The following is a 14,867-nucleotide window of genomic DNA, read 5'->3' as shown; positions in this document are numbered from 1 at the left end:
AGAAGTTGATGATCTGTTTTCCTCTTGTATGGATCAAATGCAACTGTAACCAGTATTCTAAAAACCATAGTGCTGTAACAGGGGTTGCCTTGGTCAGGGCGGTCAGACAAGATGTGACGATGGTGAAACTAAGAGCTAAAGAATGAAGAGCAGTAGAGGGAAAAACACTGCAGGCAAAGGAGATCCTATGTACAAAGGTCCACAAGCGAGATGAAAGATGGCAGGTGTGACAAACTAAAAGCAGCTCAGTCCATCTAGAGCGGAGAGAGCAGGGCAGAATGAGATGTGAAATAAAGCTGCAGAGCAGAGCAGGGGCCGGCCGTTCATGCAGGCCTTTGCAGGCCGATGTGAGCTGTCAGTCTAGGGAAAGTGCAGAAGTGCCTTAAACTGGGGGCCTGATATGATCAGATTTGAGCTGTGAAAAAAAACCACAACTGGATTCAAAAATAGGGTGCAGAAAAAAGAGGGTGTCATGTGAATGCGGACAAGTTCAGGACTATTTCAATTTTCCAGGTGAGAGAAAATGGCACCTGAACCTGGAGGGTGATGGTGACAGAGAAAATGGCACCTGAACCTGGAGGGTGATGGTGACAGCAGTGGAAGAAGTGAATTAATTCCAAACACTTGGAGAAGAAACATCCCATCCACATGTCTTGGTGATGGATTAGGTGCCCCTGGGGGCAGAGGGAGAGACTGGTGTCAAGTATGACTCCATGGTTCTAACCCCTGACTGGATCTTGAAAGTACCTGGGCACAAAAAAATGATAAATGTGTGAGGTAATGGATATGTTACTTACCTTAACTTAGCCATTCCACAATGTACCCATATATTAAAACATGATGTTTATATATTTTTTATTCATTAAAGACATAATTTTTAAGCACCTAGGGAAGTTTTTTAAAAATATTGATGCCAGACTCCCATCGCTAGAGATTCTGATTTAATTGGTTGCTGCTGGGGTTGGAAGAGAGGGTAAGTGGGTGCAGCAGCTGGGCCTAGTAGCATAAACCTTCACAGGGGATTCTAATGGGCAGCCAATGTTGAGAACCACTGCGCTAGATTGCCGCTATTTGACAGTAGGTTCTTCTCTAGTCTGAAACCCTACTGGGCAGCCACCAACAGACTTTACTCTGCCACCAACAAGATGTGGAAAGAGCATTTGATTGCTTCATGTTAGAGAATGAACAACAGTATTTCCAGGGTTTCCTTTGGCCCTAGAAAAGTCCAGGCTGTTTGTCTCAGAACCTTCTTCTCAGATCATGGATGCTTCCCTCTCATCTCTAAGGCACAGGTGTCCTAGAGCACTGGCAAGATGGGGCTTCCTGACCCACACCATGGCTGGGAAGCTAAAGTCCCATACAAAATTCTCAGGAGTTAAGCCCAGCTCTCATTCTCTAATTTGAAGAATTTCTTTAAATAAACATACCACTGCCTCTCTGCTTCCTTGTGTTTTCTGTTTTCCACACTTCCATGCTGTCTCCTTGGAGTAATTGTCACTTGGTTCCCAGCACATACCTGGAACTGAATCAAATGTGCCATGACCTTGTTTGAACCTCATCCCTGACTGTAGGCAACTTCCCTACTAATTCCCTTCTCTCCCAGTTAAGAAAACTTTTTATTCCAAACATCACAATAGGGTATTCTTCCTAACTCTTCCTGAAAGGTTTGTTGACAATATGTATTTGGAAAATCAAGTATATGTAAGGATAATTTTTCCAAAAGTGACATTTAGAAATATTTGAGAAATATTAATTTAGGATAACTTATCGCCAAAGACAACTGTTTTCTTAGGCAATAAATTGATACTGTATTTGTAATAAAAATAATCAAACTTACATAGGCTAGTCAAATGACTAATCAGACAAATAAGAGCACTTTTGCCCAGGGAAAATGCTAAATTGAACAAAATGCCCAGTCAACAGATTAAACTGGGACTGCCCCAGGTAAAATGGAGCATGTGGTCACCCTATGCTTAAAATTACTTTGCATTTTCTTATTACAAAACTAATTTATTTATTCTCCCCAATTAATCTGTAGATTCAATGCAATATTACCCAAAATCCCGGCAGGTTTACTTTTTGCAAACTGACAACATGATTCTGAAATGTATATAAAAGGTACACGAACCACGAACAGCCAGGGCAATTCTGAAGAACAATGAAGAAGCAGGACTTACACTAAGTCACAGCATATTATGAGGTTCTATTAATTAAGACAGTCTGGTTTTGGCCCAAGGAGAAATAAACTGACCAATGTAACAGAAGTAAGAGTCCAGACACACACACACACCCGCATATATATATTAATCTGATTTATGACAATACTGACAAAGGTAACTTATGACAAAGTGGTAAAAAGATAGTAATTTCAATGAATGGAATAAGTTGCTTGAATATACATATTGGAAAAATTATCTTGATCCTCACCTTCACAGTATGTCAATTCCAGAAGGATTGCAAATCTAAATGTTAAAGAAAAAATAATCAAGTTTTTAAAGGAAAAGAGAACATCTTCATGACTCTGGAGTAGGTAAAGACATAGAAAGTATTAACTATAAGAGAAAAAATTGGGACACACTAAAATTAAAATTGTTTCTTCAAAGAAAAACAACCAACATAAACTACTACGAACACCTCTATATACACAAAGTAGAAAGACTAGAAGAGATGGATAAATTCCTGGACACATTCATCCTGCCAAGACTGAGCCAGGAAGATATTGATTCCCTGAACAGACCAATAACAAACTCTGAAATTGAATCAGTTGTAAATAGCATATCAATAACAACAACATAAAAGCCCGGGACCTGAGGGATTCATAGCCAAATTCTACCAGATATACAAAGAAGAGCTGGTACCATTCCTATAAAAACTATTCCAAAAAATTGAGGAGGAGGGACTCCTCCCCAACTCATTCTGCGAGGCCAGCATAATCTTGATACCAAAACCTGGCACAGGCACACACATACAGAAAAGGAAATTTTCAGGACAATATCCTTGGGTGAACATTGATGCAAACATCCTCAACAAAATACTTGCAAACTGAATCCAGTAGTACATCAAAAAGCGAATCTACCATGATAAAGTAGGCCTCATCCCTGGGATGTAAGGTTGGTTCAACACATGCAAATTAATAAATGTGATTCATCACATAAGCAGAACTAAAAACAAAAATCACATGATTATCTCAATAGACACAGAAAAGTTTTTTGATAAACTTCAACACCCCTTCATGTTAAAAACCTGCAATAAGGTCGGGCACGGTGGCTCAAGCCTGTAATCCCAGCACTTTGGGAGGCCAAGACGGGCGGATCACGAGGTCAGGAGATCGAGACCATCCTGGCTAACATGGTGAAACCCCATCTCTATTAAAAAAATACAAAAAACTAGCCGGGCGTGGTGGCGGGTGCCTGTAGTCCCAGCTACTCAGGAGGCTGAGGCAGGAGAATGGCATGAACCCGGGAGGTGGAGCTTGCAGTGAGCTGAGATCCGGCCACTGCACTCCAGCCTGGGCGACAGAGTAAGATTCCATCTCAAAAAACAAAAAAAAAAAACCTGCAATAAACTAGGTATTGAAGAAACATACCTCCAAATAATAAGAGCCATCTATGACAAACCCACAGCAACCTTTTACTGAATGGGCAAAAGCTGGAAGCATTCTCATTAAAAACCAGCAAACGTCAAGGATGGCCTCTCTCACTATTTCTATTCAACATAGTATTGGAAGTCCTAGCCAGAGCAATCAGACAAGGGAATGAAATAAACGGCATCCAAACAGGAACAGATGAAGTCAAACTATCTGTTTGCAGATGATATGATTCTATATCTAGAAAACTCCATAGTCTCAGAAAAGCTCCTTCAGCTGATAAACAACTTCAGCAAAGTTTCAGGATATAAAATCAATGTACAAAAACCACTAGCATTCTTATACACCAATAATAGCCAAACTGAGAATCAAATCAGAAAGGCAGTCCCATTTACAACTGCCACAAAAGAATTAAAGTATCTAGGAATACCATTAACCAGGGAGGTGAAAGATCTCTATGATGAGAATTACAAAACACTGCTCAAAGAAATGAGAGAAGACACAAACTAATGGAAAAACATCCCATGCTCAAGGATAGGAAGACTCAGTATCATTCAAATGGCTATACTGCCCAAAGCAATTTACAGATTCAATGCTATTCCTATCAAACTACCAATGACATTCTTCACAGGACTAGCAAACAATATTTTAAAATTCATATGGAACCAAAAAATAGCCTGAATAGCCAAGCCAATCTTAAGCAAAAAGAGCAAAGCTGGAAGCACCACATTACCCAACTTCAAATTATACTACAGGGCTACCGTAACCAAAACAGCATAGTACTGGTACAAAAGCTTTGACCAATGGAACAGAATATAGCGCCCAGAAATAAGGCCATACGTCTACAAGCATCTGATCTTTGACAAAGCTGACAAAAACAAGCAATGGGGAGTAGATTCCCTATTCGATAAATTGCGCTGCGATAACTTGCTAGCCATATGCAGGAGATTGAAGCTGGACCCCTTCCTTACACCATATATAAAAATCAACCCAAGATGGATTAAAGACTTAAATGTAAAATCCAAGACTATAAAAACCCTGAAAGACAACCTAGGCAATACCATCCCGGACATAGGAACTGCCAAAGATTTCATGACAATGACACCAAAAGCAATCACAAAAAAAAAAAAAAAATTGCCAAGTGGGATCTAATTAAACTGAAGAGCTTCTGCACAGCAAAAGAAACTATCAACAGAGTAAACAGACAACCTACAGTATGGGAGAAAATATTTACAAACTATGCATCTGACTAAGGTCTAACATCCAGCATCTATAAGGAACTTAAACGAATTTACAAGAGAAAACAACTCCATTAAAAGTGGGCAAAGGACATGACAATCACTTCTCAAAAGAAGACATACATGCAGCCAAGAAGCATATGAAAAAAAGCTCAATGTGACCGATCATTAGAGAAATGCGAATCAAAACTACAATGAAATACCATCTTACACAAATTAGAATGGTGATTATTAAACAGTCAAAAAATAACAGATGCCGGTGAGGGTGCACAGAAAAGGGAACACATATATACTGTTGCTGGGAGGGTAAATTAGTTCAACCATTGTGGAATGCAATATGGCAATTCCTCAAAGAGCTAAAAGCAGAAGTAGCATCTGACGCAGCAATTCCATTACTGGGTATATACCAAAAGTAATATAAATCATTCTGTCATAAAAACAAATGCACATGAATATTCACTGCAGAACTATTCACAATAGTAAAGACATGGAATTAACCTAAATGCCCATCAGTGACAGGCTGGATAAAGAATATGTGGTAAATGTACACCTTGGAATATTATGCAGCCATAAAAAAGAATGAGGTCATGTCTTTTGTGGGAACATGGATGGAGCTGGAGGCTATCATCTTGAGCAAAGTAATGCAAGAACAGAAAACTGAATACTGCTTGTTCTCACTTGTAAGTGAGATGGTAAGAACTTGTGAACACAAAGAAGGAAACAGCAGACACTGGGGTCTACTTTAGGGGGAAGAATGGGAAGAGGGAGAGCAGCAGAAAAGCTAACCATTGGATACTTGGCTTAATACGTGAGTGGTGAAATAATCTGCACAACAAACCTCTGTTCATGTGTTTACCTATGTAACACACTTTCACATGTACCCCTGAACCCAAAATACAAATTAAAAAAAGAATCAAACTGTTGCTTCATCTAAATACAACATTAAGATATTTAAGAGGCAACTCCCAGAGTGGAAAAAGATATGTGCAATACATATATACAACACATTACTCTCATATGAAAACTCCTTTAAATCAACAAGCAGAAAACCCAATAGAAAAATGAACAAAACTGTGAATTCAGAAAAGACGTGTCCCAATGGCAAATAAACATGTGAAAAGGCACTCAGCCTTATTTGTCATCAGGGAAATGCAAATTAAAGCCACAATGTGATATCATTATCTTCACCAGAGTGGTTAAAGTAAAAATGACAGAAAATATGCGTTTCATGAAGATGTGCAGCAACCAAAACTTGTATATGTCGGTGGAAGTATAAAGTGGTACAGCCATTTTGGAAATTGGCAGTGTCTACTAAGCTAAGCATATGTATCATCTAAGACACAGCAATTTTAATCTTAGGTATACTATATCCAACAGAAATATGTATATATCTTCACCAAATGGATACATATTCACTATAATGTTCATAGAAGCAGGACTTATAATAGTTCCAAACTCAAAAGTACCCAAATATATTTACCCATTCACAGAATCTCAAGATTAATATTGAGCAAAATAAGCCAGTCCAGAAGTTTACAAATTATACAATTTCATCTATTTACATAAAGCATGAAAACATGTAAAACAAATCAGTGCTCTTAGAAGTCAGGCTAGTCATTAGCTTGGAGGAGGTGAAGGTTCAACGGGATGGGTAATGACTTGAAGAAAGCACAACGCAGACTGATACATGTTCAAATTGAGGTATACTCAATTTGTAGAAATCCATCGATCTGTACATTTACAATAGGCATACATTTCTGGATGTATACCATACTTTAATAAAATTATTAAAAGTTATATGTTCACAAAGAAAATTTATTATTTAAGAAATACATTTTGAAAGGCTATGGCTGCCATCAGCAGTGAGTCCTCTGGTGAATCCAAACAAAATAAATCCGGAAAAGATTTGCCATTTTGATGCCATTAAGAACATTTGTGATTCACAGGAGGAGCTCAAAATATCAGCATTCACAGGAACTTGGAAGAAGTTAATTCTAACCCTCATGGATGACTTTGAGGGGTTCAAGAAACACTTAAGTGGAGGAAGTAACTGCAGGCGTGATGGAAACAGCAAGAGAAGTAGAATTAGAAGTGGAGGCTGAAAATGTGACTGAACTGCTACAATAGCATGACAAAATTTTAATGAATGAGGAGTTGTTTCTTATGGATGAACAAAGAAAGTGGTCTCTTGAGATGGAATCTTGGTAAAGATGCCGTGAACGTTGTTGAAATGACATTAAATAATTTAGAATATTTCATAAATTTAGTTGATAAAGTAGCAGCAGGTTTTGAGAAAATTAATTGCAATTTTGAAAGAAGTTCTAATGTGGACAAACTGTTATCAAACAGTATTGCATGCTATAGAGAAATCTTTTGTGAAAGAAAGAGTACATTGATGTAGCAAATTTCATTGTTGTGGTTTAAGAAATTGCCACTGCCACCCCAACCTTCAGCAGTCACCACCCTGATCAGTCAGCAGCTGTCAACACTGAGGTAAAACCCTCCACCAGCAAAAACACTGTGACTCACTGAAGGCTCAGATGATTATTAGCATTTTGTAGCAATATTTTTCAATTAAGGTGTGTACATTTTTTAGATATGATTAGATTATAGTATAAACATAACTTTTACATGTGCTGAGAAACCAATAAATCTGTGCGGCTTGCTTTATTGGGATAGTTGTTATTTCTACTGTGGTGGTCTGGAATCCAACCCACGATATGTCTGAGGTATGGCTATATTTTAGAGTATATTTTCTAGTTTTATAAATGTAATTATATATTTACAAAAATCCAATTGCTCTGCATATGATTTTGTTCTCCACTTTTTCAATTATGAATATATTTCCATGCATTAAATATTCATCTTCAACATCAGTCCTAATAACGGCAAAATATCCACAATATAGAGATGCTTTAGCCAAACTGAGGTCTGATTCCTGGATTGTACTGACCCTAGGAGGAGAGAACATGGGCAAGACTAGAGAATCTTAGGTAACCCCCCTGAAGGCATTGGTAGCCACTTGTCCCAAATACCTTCAGATGTAAGAGGCTTAGGGACCACCTAAAACCACTTCATTTTCCCTGGAGCCTAAAGACAGTGATACGACACATTTCTTTCTTTTCCTTTTTTTTTTTTTTTTTTTTTTTCATTTTGACTAAAGATATTTAGAATTTTTTTTTATTTTTGTATTTGTGCCTTCATGTATATCCATGATTATTCCCTTAGGATAAGTTTTTGGAGGTAGAATTCCTAGGTGCACTTTTAATACATATTGCCAATTTGATCTCCAGATTAGCTATACCAATTTACACTTCTATCAGCAGTGTATGAGAGTGTTTATTTCTTACTCTCACAATACTGAGAAAGCTGGTTAAAAAACTCAATCTGAAAAGCATAGCATATTTTCAAATGCACTTATTTGCAATAATTGAGTAGTTTTTCACATGCATATTAATCATGTAGTATAGCTTTTATTTGTGAATTTCCTAAGCATGACCTTTGCTTTTTTCCCCATCGGAACTTATATTTCATTATTATAAGGGATTTTTTTGTATATTTAACACACAAACTCTGTCTCTCAAATATTTACAAATATTTTCCCATTTATCTTTAATTTTGTTCGTAATTATTTCTGGATCATTATGGATGTACTTAAGTTTTATTTTAATATATTCAAATCTATCTACCTTTTCATTTTGACCTCTGCCTTTAGCTTAGAAAATTGTTCTCGGCTGTTATAGAAATTTTAATACTTAAAATAATTTTATATTTGTCATTATAGATTTAAACATGATACATAGTAGAAAACATATAGAAGTATAAAAGCCTTAAAACCAATACAATATCTCTTAATATTGGTAAGGACATATGGCATCTTGGACTACTGTGTAAATGGCTGTGGCCACTATTGGGTATTTACATTGGAAGCCAATCAGGAAGATAATAGCAGGAAAGTTTCTTGTTAGACACTAGCAAAATATTTCTTCTTAAAGACTGTCCTCCTCTTCAACTCGTTGAAAGGGACTAGGCTGTATCTTGGAGACCATTCCAGTGTAATCTTATCAGAAGCAGAACAGGGCTGTCCAGTTTCCATTCTAGAGTTCTGACTCTAAAGGAACGGAACACATGTTCAGTAAGTAACATCTGTTTCCAATACACTTCTCTCCTTGCTTCACCTGCAAGTTGTGGACACTAGGGGTTTGCCTACTTCACTGCTCTGAAAGCTAAAAGATAAATTGTGAAACACAGCAAGTATCAGATAAAGGAATGGCTCTATAATTAATCCACTGAAACAAATCTTAGGTATCATTTACCACTTGTTCTTTTTAAACGTCCCAGAAGTTGTACTAATTGTGCAGCAGATGCAAGGTTTTATCTGTAGTTATTTAAACATAGAGATAATATAAGCTTTCTGATAAACCTTTTCAGGTCAAAAAGTGTAACTTCTGACACTAACGTGATTTTCATTCTTTTCCTCTGTTACAATATTTTAAAACTCGTTCTGAAAGAATTGAAAATACAATGTTGGATGCACACATGTGCGCGCACACACACAATTAGGTAACAGTTAATATGGAAACATCAGTGAATTTGAAGTCAGTACCTCCTGTGAGCAATATTTTCTGGTCCTTTGGCAGGTTCTTATCTTCCCCTTGTAGTTACCCTATTACAAGCTACTGTGACTAATAAGGAACAAATTTAGGTTTAGACAAGGGACTTTGTTCTATTGGGTCAAAGCACACAGTAAATGTAACATACTCAAGAGTAACATGAGAAGAAAATAGCAATTCCTGAGGCTCCCTTGAGAGTTCAGAACACCAGGTCAAGACTCAAAGTGGGCAGCTTTGGTGGGTATGATACAGCTGTCAGGAAATGAACCTGCAAACTTTGCTGGATAAATTATTCCCAAAAGTACTACAGTCAGAAGATGACCCAATTACCGAGAAGAAGGTCAGGTATATAAAAGACAATGATGAGAACAGGCCACAAAGACTCAATATCAGAGCAATTGAGATTGTCAGACATTTGATTGTAAGAATCAAAATCAGAGACTGTTCAGAAGAGAACAGAAGAAAACGTTTTGTTGAACATCAGTGTTATGATGGTCCTGGGGCATGACCCACTCTCCAGGCTGCAAACAAAAGAGGATGTTCCTGTGACCTGTTCATTTTGTCATCACCCCGCTGCAAGTTGGAGTTGATGCGAAATAGAGAAGGCTGCCCAGAAAGAGGATGTGTGGAACAAGAGCCTGAGGACGAGCTGATTTTGCTTGAACTTTTAAATTCATTGTCACTCCTGCTACCTGTTCTTTCCATATTGATTTTCTTTTGAATAGTCTTTTGTCCCTTCATAATTGATCTTTTAAGTTTCCTTGCCAAATATCTCCACTGCCTCTAATGTTACATTTGATGACATTTAAAGTCTTTATGTTCTCACTTTCCCCATAAAAGAAGTGGTCAGCTTTGACTCAATTCTATTATAGAAAAAAAAAAAAAAAAACCCTGGAAAATAGTGAAAAACAAACTTACTTATTGCCCCTAAGTGTAAATGTTAAATTTACATGTTCATAAAGTACATGCCACACTATTTTTAGATAGGTTCTTAAATCAAAGTTATGAAGTTGTTAAAATCACTGTGACTTATACACAGAAAAAACTTTGAGAAAGAACTGCATGCATAAAATTTGTTCAGCTACTGAAACAAATCTTAATATCCTCAGGTGACTATATCACACTGTGGACCAATTTCACGATTTTCAAATATATAAATGGGTACAAGGTAATTTCAATATATAGGCAGCTGGCAATAAACCATCCAATCACCTAGGGACTATGGAGAAGATGACAGGCAGGAATAAGCTGGACTGAATTTGTTGTTTTGAATTCTTCGGATACCATGTTCATATCAACAAGCCAAATTTATATGGTATTATACCACCAAGAAAAATTGAGAGGACTGTAAAGCATTTTGAAATGGAGCGTCCAAATGCCGGCCTGTTGAAAGCACACTGAAGCATCTGTCAAACTCCTTCTTTCCTCTCTTTTCTCACCTCAATGACCCAGATGAGGAGCATAAAACATACTAAAACACTAAATGTATTTATAGCATGTTGGGATAATTTTAAAAGGACTCATGCCAAACGTAAGAGAAGTTTGCCTATTTGGGCATGAGAGGGAAGAAATGGAAATATAAAGAAATAAATATAAGAAAAGAGCCTCTCATGAACCAGTAATGAGTATTAACATGTTATGATTTGAGGAGCATAATTAACTCAGTTCTCTACATCTGAGGTTAGCAAAAAGAAAAAAAGATCAGAAACAACTTTTCCTTTGAAATCATTCCTTGATGATGAATACTGTAGTATTATGTTCCATGACAACTGGCCCATGTATGATTCTTGATTAGCTCCAGGTAGGGCATTAAGGAGATTAGTCTGGTTATGAGAAGAACAAGGAAGAAAAATCCCTGGGGGGTTGTTAACTATGGATCTCAGTTCCTTCCATTCTTACACTGATGAAACAAAATTGAAAAGAGGAAATACTTGCTTTGGAAGATTTATCCTCTTTTACCTTTTCATGTATTTCTTTCCTAATACTCTTATGCTTCACCCTGCACTCCGACTCAAGCTCACCCGTGAATTAATTCACTTTGTTGTTATTGACTGACAGCGACATATTTGTCAGAAAGAAATGACTCTCCAGTGCAGCTATGTTTAATGCAAGTACACATCAGAAACACCCCGGGAGCTTTTACCCAAATCCATATGCCCAGGCCTGTAGTCTCTGATTCAGTAAATTTGGCATTTGTGTAATTGATGGAATGGGGCAGAAAGAAATAAAAGTACTTCTTGAAATGCTAAGAAACTTAAGTGATCAGCTGGTTCTGAGTAGGTATCCAATAGTGTCTCTCCACTTCCCAGTCCCACTATATCAGATGTAAAGACTTCTAAGCCATTCTCCTACTAGGACAGGAGAACAGTACTACTCCCTATTGTACCACTCATCTGCTCTACCACCTAACAAACACTCTCATGGTGATGCGGAAGAAAGTGACAGCTCTGTCAGTCACTTGATAGTTGAGTAATCTTGAGAAACCAGGCATCTGTCTGGGCATCAAATTCCTCTTCTGTAAAGGGAGGAGAATGAACCAGATGACCTCTAAAATTCCTCCCTGTTCTAAAACTCCAAAGGTTTACACAGCTTTGTTTGTTATTTGCTTTTCTTAGAGTTGAAAATTATAATGTCCCCCTATTTATGCTGTAATTTATCAGCTGCATTTTATTGCCTTGGGAAAATGATTTGCTGTGATCCTTCAGATCTATAGCTCATCCTTCACGGGGAACCCAACAAGTGCTGCTGTCAGTTCTGGGTTTGCATAGAGAATATTCCTTCTCATCTCACTTGGTGATTGAGTGGGAGGCAGCAGGCAATATTTCAAAATGCAAACTGACATTTAATTATACAAAATCTCCTTCCGTGATCATTTCTCTTGCCAGGATGATTCTGATCTACATGAACATTTTCCTTTTTTGTTGACTCCTGGTTTTCCAGTTTTATTGCAAACAATCAGAAATGAGCTCCAAACAAATAAACATTAGCAAGCCCTTAGATTTATAGTCTTGCTACTTCTCTACCTAACACAGTCTTACTGACACTGTCATTTGCAAAATCATGTGTGTTTTGGAGACTTATCTGAAACCCTGATAGCCACAATGACATCATCAAAATGTGGTATTTTCCAATATTTGTATCGAAAGTAGAATATTTGTACAAATGTCACTTAAAAGTATAAATGGAGATTCTCCAAGAAAGTGCATGAAAATGAAGAATTCTGTTTTAGCTAATTAAATATGAATGATTCAGCATGAAGATAAACCAAGGCCAGGCCAGTGAGGCAGGTGAGGCACTTGTCTTAGGTGTGAAATGTAAAACCTCAGCCATCAAGATAAGCAATATTTTAATATAGTATTTTAGACAGTAACAGTGCCATGGCAAGCCATTGGAAGCTGAAACAAAAGAAAATAATACTGAGCCTATCTTTACTTAAAATTTTGACTTTTNTGCCTTGGGAAAATGATTTGCTGTGATCCTTCAGATCTATAGCTCATCCTTCACGGGGAACCCAACAAGTGCTGCTGTCAGTTCTGGGTTTGCATAGAGAATATTCCTTCTCATCTCACTTGGTGATTGAGTGGGAGGCAGCAGGCAATATTTCAAAATGCAAACTGACATTTAATTATACAAAAATCTCCTTCCGTGATCATTTCTCTTGCCAGGATGATTCTGATCTACATGAACATTTTTCCTTTTTTGTTGACTCCTGGTTTTCCAGTTTTTATTGCAAACAATCAGAAATGAGCTCCAAACAAATAAACATTAGCAAGCCCTTAGATTTATAGTCTTGCTACTTCTCTACCTAACACAGTCTTACTGACACTGTCATTTGCAAAATCATGTGTGTTTTGGAGACTTATCTGAAACCCTGATAGCCACAATGACATCATCAAAATGTGGTATTTTCCAATATTTGTATCGAAAGTAGAATATTTGTACAAATGTCACTTAAAAGTATAAATGGAGATTCTCCAAGAAAGTGCATGAAAATGAAGAATTCTGTTTTAGCTAATTAAATATGAATGATTCAGCATGAAGATAAACCAAGGCCAGGCCAGTGAGGCAGGTGAGGCACTTGTCTTAGGTGTGAAATGTAAAAACCTCAGCCATCAAGATAAGCAATATTTTAATATAGTATTTTAGACAGTAACAGTGCCATGGCAAGCCATTGGAAGCTGAAACAAAAAGAAAAATAATACTGAGCCTATCTTTACTTAAAATTTTGACTTTTTGTTCTCTAATGAGTTATTTGTTTATTTGTTACTTTTTCTTTTCTTTCTTTTCTTTTCTTTTTTTTTTTTTTTTTTTTTGGATATGGAGTTTTGCTCTGTCTCCCAGGCTGGAGTACAATGGCACAATTTTGGCTCAGTGCAACCTCCACCTTCCAGGTTCAAGTGATTCTCCTGCCTCAGCCTCCCTAGTATCTGAGATTACAGGCACCTGCCACCATGTCCAGCTAATTTATTGTGTGTTTTTACTAGAGACAGGGTTTCACCATCTTGGCCAGGCTGGTCTCAAACTCCTGACCTCAAGCGATCCACCTGCCTTGGCCTTCCAAAGTGCTTGGATTACAGACATGAGCAATCGCGCCCGGCCTTACTTTTTATTTTCTAAACTATCAAAATATTATTTATCCTGATTACTGGACTTTTGGCACCCCTTAAAGTTTGTACTCAAGACAAGTGCCTTTTTCTTTCACCCTCATCCCAGCCCTGGGGTAACTCTATATTCTGTTATAAACCTACATGAACATTACTGCTTCTTATTCTTAATAAAGAGGGACCCCTACAACTCTAATGATTTTTATTATAGTTACCATTTGTGTGTGTGTGCCTTTTCTAAGTGATTGATACCACTTTAATAATAATTTATTCCAAGCAGTGACTGAAGAAGTAAACCATTTCATTTTCTTTCCTTTTTTTTTTTTTTGAGACGGAGTTTCGCTCTTGTTGGCCAGGCTGCAGTGCAATGGCGCCATCTCGGCTCACTGCAACCTCTGCCTCCCGGGTTCAAGCAATTCTCCTGTCTCAGTCTCCTGAGTAGCTGGGATTACAGGCGCATGCCACCACACCTGGCTAATTTTTTGTATTTTTAGTAGAGATGGAGTTTCACCATGTTGGCTAAGCTGGTCTCAAACTCCTGACCTCAGGTGATCCACCTGTCTTGGCCTCCCAAAGTGCTGGGATTACAGGCATGAGCCACCACGCCTGGCCCATTTCCTTTTTACATAAGAGAAAAATGAAACTCTGAAACATGAAAATAACTTGACAAAAAACATAATGCAGTTAGTACCCTAAAATTCTGGTGCTTCCTGTACATTTTCCTGTTAATTGAGGTAAAGAGAAAAAGAAAAGAGAGAAATAAAAGAGAGAGAGAGAGAGAGTGAGAGAGGGGAAGGGAGGGGGAGAGAGAAAGGAAGGGAGGGAG

At 37.5% G+C, this 14,867-nt stretch overlaps 1 protein-coding gene across 2 annotated transcripts in view; it reads right to left on the bottom strand.

Moving 5' to 3' along the window:
• Positions 1-14,867, bottom strand: part of ZNF385B (zinc finger protein 385B) — a 439,446-nt gene that overhangs the window by 353,149 nt on the left and 71,430 nt on the right. The gene's annotated exons all lie outside the window — the stretch shown is intronic.

The sequence above is a fragment of the Rhinopithecus bieti genome, unplaced genomic scaffold, assembly GCF_001698545.2.
Source record: "Rhinopithecus bieti isolate Rb0 unplaced genomic scaffold, ASM169854v2 scaffold_3062, whole genome shotgun sequence".
NCBI lineage: Eukaryota > Metazoa > Chordata > Mammalia > Primates > Cercopithecidae > Rhinopithecus > Rhinopithecus bieti.
This window is presented reverse-complemented; position numbering and strand designations above follow the sequence as displayed.